The sequence below is a fragment of the Formica exsecta genome, unplaced genomic scaffold, assembly GCF_003651465.1.
Source record: "Formica exsecta isolate Colony F162 unplaced genomic scaffold, ASM365146v1 scaffold81, whole genome shotgun sequence".
In the NCBI taxonomy this organism is placed as follows: Eukaryota; Metazoa; Arthropoda; class Insecta; order Hymenoptera; family Formicidae; genus Formica; species Formica exsecta.
The window spans coordinates 354,823-362,383 of NW_021853581.1; the positions used below are offsets into that span (position 1 = coordinate 354,823).

The 7,561-nt window shown below is 32.8% G+C and overlaps 1 protein-coding gene across 3 annotated transcripts in view; it reads right to left on the reverse strand.

Moving 5' to 3' along the window:
• The window catches only part of LOC115244356 (elongation of very long chain fatty acids protein AAEL008004), a 40,691-nt gene that overhangs the window by 30,810 nt on the left and 2,320 nt on the right, over nucleotides 1–7,561 (reverse strand). Inside the window, exon 1 of one of the 3 annotated variants that reach the window (XM_029821937.1) lies at nucleotides 4,129–4,537. The exons of 1 other annotated variant lie outside the window; for it this stretch is intronic. The gene's annotated coding sequence lies outside the window, so the exon portion shown is untranslated. Of the gene's footprint in view, nucleotides 1–4,128; nucleotides 4,538–7,561 lie in introns of those variants that run through there. One more of the 3 variants, XM_029821935.1, reaches the window with a different exon arrangement.

The following is a 7,561-nucleotide window of genomic DNA, read 5'->3' on the forward strand; positions in this document are numbered from 1 at the left end:
AATTAAAATTATAAGAATATATACAGGGAATCATTTCAAACTCAAGATTATCTGCAAAATATGTTCGAGAGATAATTAAGAGGATAACTAGAAATAAAATAAATCTTATTTGAAAAAAAATCGTTGAAAAAATTTATCTTTGCTATCTATTGGTTAACTTAACCAATAAGATTTATTAGTCGTACATCGATTACTAATCACTGGTATTTTATTGGTAATGTTTCGTCATACTCTATTTCCTTTGAAACTAGCTCTAATCGTTCGTAACGGGATTGAAAGGTCTTGAAAAAAAAAAAAATATACGAAAACTATTTCGCACTTATGGAAGCTGAAGAAAAATTCTACATCCTTTCTCCTTTTCGTTATTATTAATGTACACTCGTATAAATATGTATTCGGTTGAGCAATTGTTTGATTTTTCTTTTTTTTCACCGATTGTGCCACACATTGACTTATTTATGTGTCTCTGCAAATATTTCTGGACGTAAAACAAGACGGTAAAATGCTAAATATTACACGCGTTTCAACGTAAATTAAACGAAAGAAAATAAATATTTTGTTAAAATTAGAAACTGTTAAAAATAATAAAATTGGTAAAAAAAATGACGGTGAGTCATAATTGAAATTGTCTGATAAACGTCGCGACATCGTTAGAATGTAAAACAAGTTTATGCATGTACATATGTAATATTGATTTGTCATAAGATTGTGTCGTGTGCTTTGTAGAAATTACTTTTATGATGTAAATCTTTTTACGATAACTATTTCCGTTGAAAAAATCTGATAAGTTTGATGGAACGTATCAGATTTTTTCGTCTGTGCAAATCAACTCCTGCATACGCTATTTGAGTTGTATTATTGTAATGTTATTTCTCTCTTTTTATTGATAATGTTTGATCTTTAAATATCCGATACTTTTTTTTTAGTTTTTACATAAGCAAATTTATTTTCGTCAATAAAATTTGTATTGTTTCTTAATAGAGTTCCAAATATTATCATATATCATTTTACCCAGATTATTTAGTTTAGATAACTGTGTAATTTTATTAGAATAATACTCTCTTATGTATATGCATAAGAGAATTGATTCTCTTTTGTCTATAAACATTAAATCAGTATACAAATTTAAATGTCGAGATAAAACTATTAGCTCAAATTATATTTATCATATGTCATTTTACACTAATTGCGTCCATCATTTGATTAGTGAACGCAATAAATGATGGTCGTATATCATTACATATGGATTAGATTCGAACATAGTTTACGTTTATCGCAAAAAGGTAAATATTTACGTCACGCGTGTTCTCCTCCGATAATTACATGCGATGATTTAAGAATAATAATGAGTTTTTAAATGCAAGAAATTTAATTTATAAAATGCTACCTTTTTTATAAGCATCGTATATTTGATAAAAGTTCTAGAAATTTCACATTAATATGACTATACATATATATATAATATATATAGAGGAGTCCCGAAATTTCAAAACTTCGGGAACGTGTGGGGAATCGATAAACTAAATCGATAAAAAAAAGTCCTTTAGAGATTTGCTCGTTTTTGCTTCGTTCGGAAGAAAATCACAAAAAAACAAAAAAATTTTCACCAGAAAACTTAAAATAACACTAAAATTATTAGGTTCATCGAAAAGTACCATGAGATAAAAGTTGTAAAGCATGAAATTAAGAAAAGAGAGTGAATTGAAGTCTTCCTGAGGTAAAATTAGAGGATTGTAAATAAATACGCGACAACACAAGATTATCGTGTGTACCTTGTTTACTTAAATATTTATTACTTAAGGCTAAGTTCCAAAACGGTGTAAAACTTCCTCTCCGAGGAAAATTTTAGTCGATAGCCAGCCTGGAACCAATCAGAGACGCTCAAAAAAGTTTCGGAACGGCCATCGGAGTAAAATTTTCCTCGGAGAGTACGTTTTGGAACACAGCCTAAATAACTAACAAATAAGCGAAAAAAATGAAAACTTTCTTCGTTTCATTTTACTTATTTATTCTGTTATCAATTCTTTTTACAATCCTCTAATCTTACTTCAGGATTTTAATTCACTCTCTTTTCTCAATTCCATGCTCTACTACTTTTATCTCGTAGTACTTTCCGATAAACTTAATAATTTTAGTGTTGTTTCAAGTTTTTTAGTAAAATTTTTTTGCGGTTTTTTTGCGGTTTTTTTTCAAAACGAAGCAAAAACGAGCAAAACTATAAAGAACTTTTTTTCTTAGTTTATTGATCCCCCACACGCTCCTGAAGTTTTGACATTTAATTTCGGGATACCCTGTATATGCGAGAAAATGATTGATATCAAAGAAACGAATAAACCTTATAAATTTTGTAGGAAGGGAACTTTGTACGCGAAAGTTTTTTATTACGAACGATGCATCGCGCGCGAGAAACAATGTCGGAATCTCGGTCCCGGAACATCCCACTGCGGATAACGATACATTGCGTGTTACGTGTCGCGTATCGTGCAACAATTAATCATATACCACACCATTGTTACGTTATGTAATGTAGAATAACATGATACACAAACGCGCGACTTTGTAGCTGAAACTCGATTATTTTATTTCGCGCTCGTCTAGATGTCAAAATGAGAGGCACGCAATCACATGCGATTCAAGCACATATATATTAAAATTTTTTTTAATAGATAGAATGTGCGTCTGACAATATAATAAGCGAGTGAAAAAGGGAGGAATAGAAAGAGACAGAAACGGAAATTAAAGCTTCGGATTGAATGCTAAGTGGTAATTAATTAGATGCTCTCATAAAAGAAACATGTGTTACAATTTATCTAACATTTTATCACGAACGCGTTATCCTTAGGAATTACCAGCGATTAAAAATGAGGCCGCCCTCTCTTTGCTATAGTGCAAAGAAAAGCTTGCCAAAGTAAAAAAAAAAAAAATAAAAAATAAAGAGAATAGTAAGAAAATTCAAACGAAAATTTTCAAGAAGAATTAAAAACTTTCTTTTCTAAAACCTTTATCTTTATCACATATTGAAAAGTTTATAAGCATTATCGACTCGTCCTTAATAATGACAACAAAAACTATGATGACAGATTACGGGAAGTATCATAACGATCGTGGGAGCCTTCGACTTGTTTTTGCAAACGTTGTGTAAACGATCATCCCGTCTTGCTAATCGCAAAACAAAAGAAATGAACGTAGAGAAACGCGGCTCGCATCGTGAAACGTTGACTCAAGGCTTTCCTCGGTACATAAGGATGGCCTAACGACTATAAATACGTTCATTAAATGCTCTCACAGTCTATTGCGAACGAGTGGGACGTGAATCGAAGTCAAATCAAGTGCATGAAGGTGATTCATAAGAGAAGAGACATTCAATAAGAAGGAAGGAAGGAAGGAATGGGACAATATTTGATATGCATTCGAATAAGTGAGGCAAACAATCAATCGATGACCGAGGGAATAATTGAAATCGCGGACGCAGACGGTGCTTCAACTCTCGCGGGACTCTCGTGCTCGTCCGTAATTTAAATTTAATTTACGACCTCGCAAAATTCAATTCGATAAAATCTGCCGCTAACGATCGAAATCGACGTAATTTCGACGATGTCATAGATGGATGATCGATCCGTGTAATACATACTCTTCGTATCAAAAATTAAACACGTCGAAATTGCACTCCAATCTCGGTTTCTCATGAACAACGAATAATTTATAGATAATTCTCCTATAATTCCAATTGTGAAAAAAAAAAAAGATTAATGTTTTTATCCGATACACAGATTATTTAACAAATAATAAATTATTATATTTATCCTTATTATACGAAAAATTGTGCATATAATGTAAAAAATAACTTGCTTCGTGAAAAAATTATTATATTATTATATGTTATTATGACGTGAAAATGTGTGATTCTATTTAATAACTCTAATGTTTCTAAATCATTATTATTATTTAAATTTGTCCAAATTATTACTTTATTATTTATCGTATCATGTTATTATTTAACATTATTAATATTAATTAATTAATATTATTAGTACTATTATTCGCGTCGTTGTGAGATGAAACCAGACATCGAAAAATTAACATTTCTTTTTAATCATATATCAAGATAAAAACTTTCACAATACTTACTGGCTACTGAAAGATCGCGCACGTTGGTCCAAAAACCGTAACACACACAACAATCTTCGTGACACTTCGACGTAAGCGAAAGTAGCCTTCTTTCCTTCTTCTTCTCTCTCTCTCTCTCTCTCTCTCTCTCTCTTTCTCCGTCTGCCCACCCCGTTCTCTCAACTTTCGTACGGCTACGGAACGAGGAAGAACCAAGGGAGTCGAAGGGATCGGCACGACAGATATCAGAGCAATTCTCTAAAATTTTGACGCGAAAAAAAAAAAAGAAAAGTCGACCAAGACCTCTCCTCGGCTTCTCGCGGGAGCGCGCGAGTGCTAAAATGCGTCGAGCGTCGACAGGCCGAATAAATATATCGTGCGGTTTCCGAGAAAAGAGGCTAATTTAAAAAAAAAAAAAAAAAAAAAAAAAAATAAAAAAAAAGGGGGGGGGGGAGAAAAAAAAACAGAAAAATTAAAGAAAAGGGGGAGGGAGAGAAAAAAAAAAGATATCGAGCGTTATCGACCGCGTCGAAAGCGTCGAACGCACTACCGTCGTGCCAACTCGCGGACTGGCGAACGCAATGCCGGTGCATTGCTTTTAACCAATTCGCCATATTGGTACCCACCATCCCTTCTACCGCCCCTCTCTCTCCCTCCCCCCCCCCCCCCCCTCTCTCTCTCTCTCTCTCTTTCGTCCCTCGCGTCCTCCGCATCTCGTCCGTATGTGCCACGCGCGACATCGAGACGGTATAGTTCACCTGCACACGTTCTCTGGACGTCGTCAGTCGTCGGCGGTGTTCGCCAAGTGACGTCAACGGCGACGGATGATGATGAATCTCCTTCCTTGTGGACTGTGGGTGTCCGGATGCGCGATCGCGGATTATGTCACTACTTGATGTTAATTGCGCTTTTTAAATGTGCAAATCGGACTGCACTTCGACACGGGCTCTCCTCGCGAACCTTTTTTTACATATCTCAAAAGTCGAGTATCTAGGTAAATAGGAAATTATATGCGGCACTTATCGCGATAGCGAGTTCGAAAAGGCATCGGGCAATTATATTCTAGAAACAAAAATACGCACGCATCGTCCGCGCGAAGTTTGCCCAAATTTACATAATATAAATCAGTCGGGGAAAAAAGTCATTGAAAGACGTTCATAAGCAAAATTATAGCTTGAATATGAAAATAATATAGTTAGCAGAAATAATTTGCAAGCGAGCACATATATTTGATTAAACGACGTATTTTCCACAGGAAATGCGATTAAGTTCAACAAAGAATAATTGATTGTGTCTAAGCGATTTGCATTTTTAATGATATCAAATGAGACATGCTGTATATCTCTCTTCGATTCAATCTTCATACATTTTAAAGTCGACAGTTGTTAACGAGACATTGAAAACATGACGAGCACACGTGTATTTTCAATGATAAGAAGATTTCGCAAGTTTCGTAAATTGCGTTTCGTTTGTCTTTTTGTTATTTCGAGATTTTTTTTCTTACGGAACAACGAAATTATGAGTCATTTTTCGTATTGAGCTAACTTATTTTGCACAATATTTTTTTTCTTTCTGCTTCTCCGATTGACAGATTTAATAGGAAAAGGCAAAATTATGGAAGACGCCCGAGAAAGACTTCCCAGAAATTAACTTCGCACATGCGATTCATGTCAATTAAAGAATTTAAAAAGATGTTCCAACAAAGTGGAAGCATATATTGGTGCAAAAAGATTCCTTTTATAAGGAAGAATAATTATTCTTTTTTTTTTTACCAAATTTATGCAAATGTTTTGTTGAACACATTTCATTGCTAGATTAGTATTCTATTATCTTATTATTTCTAGGTATTCTATTTCTTTTTATTTAATTATGCTTAATGATGAATAAAAACCTATTCTATGATCTCCAAAAACGCCAATTTTACACATCATATATTACGATTTATGAATATAGGAAGATTAATATATATATTTTTTGGAGATCATAGAATAGGATTTTATTCATCATTAAGCATAATTAAATAAAAAGAAATAGAATACCTAGAAATAATAAGATAATAGAATATTAATCTAGCAATAAAATGTGTTCAACAAAACATTTGCATGAATTTGGTAAACAAAAAAAAAAGGATAATTATTTTTCAATAAAACTTCAAAGTCTTATAAGAAATTGAATTTGGAACAAAAAAAATTCTTTTAAGGAAGAATAATTATTCTTTTCTTTTTTACCAAATTTATGCAAATGTTTTGTTGAACACATTTCATTGCAAGTCTTATAGGAAATTGAATTTGGAACAAAAAAAATCCTTTTAACATAAATCCGGAAACGCTTCGTTAAAAAATTATGGCTAATAAACTTCGAAAAATCATGTTTCTTTGATATTTTTTAAAAATAACTTCAAAACCCTTCATTCATTTGTGAAAAAAGTAATAAAATAAATCTGATGAGTAATTAAATAACAAACTAAATTACATCAATTTCATTTAATTCTGATAAGGCGTTCAAAAAAAAAATAAGCTCAAAATAACGAAAAAAGCAGAAACTTGAAAAAACCACCTTTCGATGGTCTTTGTGTAAACACTATATTCGTAGTGTAAACATTTCAAATGCGAACATAAAAATGTTCTTATTAAATTTTGATCATAACTAATTACTTACAGAGAGTTTATTAGGTATAACTTTTTAACGAAGCGTTTCCGGATCTATGTTTGTAGAAACTTTTTTGTTCCAAATTCAATTTCCTATAAAACCTTGAAGTTTCATTGATCTAGAACATCCTGTACATATCGAACAAATTAATCATTCGGTATCGTATCGAACAATCAACAAAATTGCTTAGCATTCGATGTATGTAACGTAAGTTAAATGGACAACTAAAAAAGTCAACTTTGAGTACCTATATATCTCACCGAGTACGTATACAATGCATAAGTACGGTTATAAAATCGTAACTGAGTTGTGTTTATTTCTAAAACGACGTGAAGATGCTATTTCAAGTTTGGACTTTTCAAGAAAGGGTCGGATATTCCGCCGAAGGCCAGACACACAAGTTCACTGACATAGAATAGAATATTACGCAGAATATTTCGACGAGAAATATACTGCTTCGTCTTTCGCAAGGATTGCCTTGACATTTTGATTTATTTTTAATAAACCTCGAATCTGGTGAATTGTAAATCGTCTTTTGCAAATTGCGAAACAGGAAGGAAAATCGTGAAGGTGATCGATACAAGACGACCTTGAACGCTCTTGGAGAGACGCCTACATTTCCTATTCTTCGTACGAATATCCTCTCGCCAAAAATAAATATCATGATCTCGTAATCGCATTCAGAGAGAGGAGAAATCTCCTGAGTAAATTACTGCTATCGATTGTTATCTCGCAGCTCTCAATAAATTGCTTGAGATATTTATTCGAGAATATCCGTGTGAAAAAAGGCGAGTGTTATTCAATC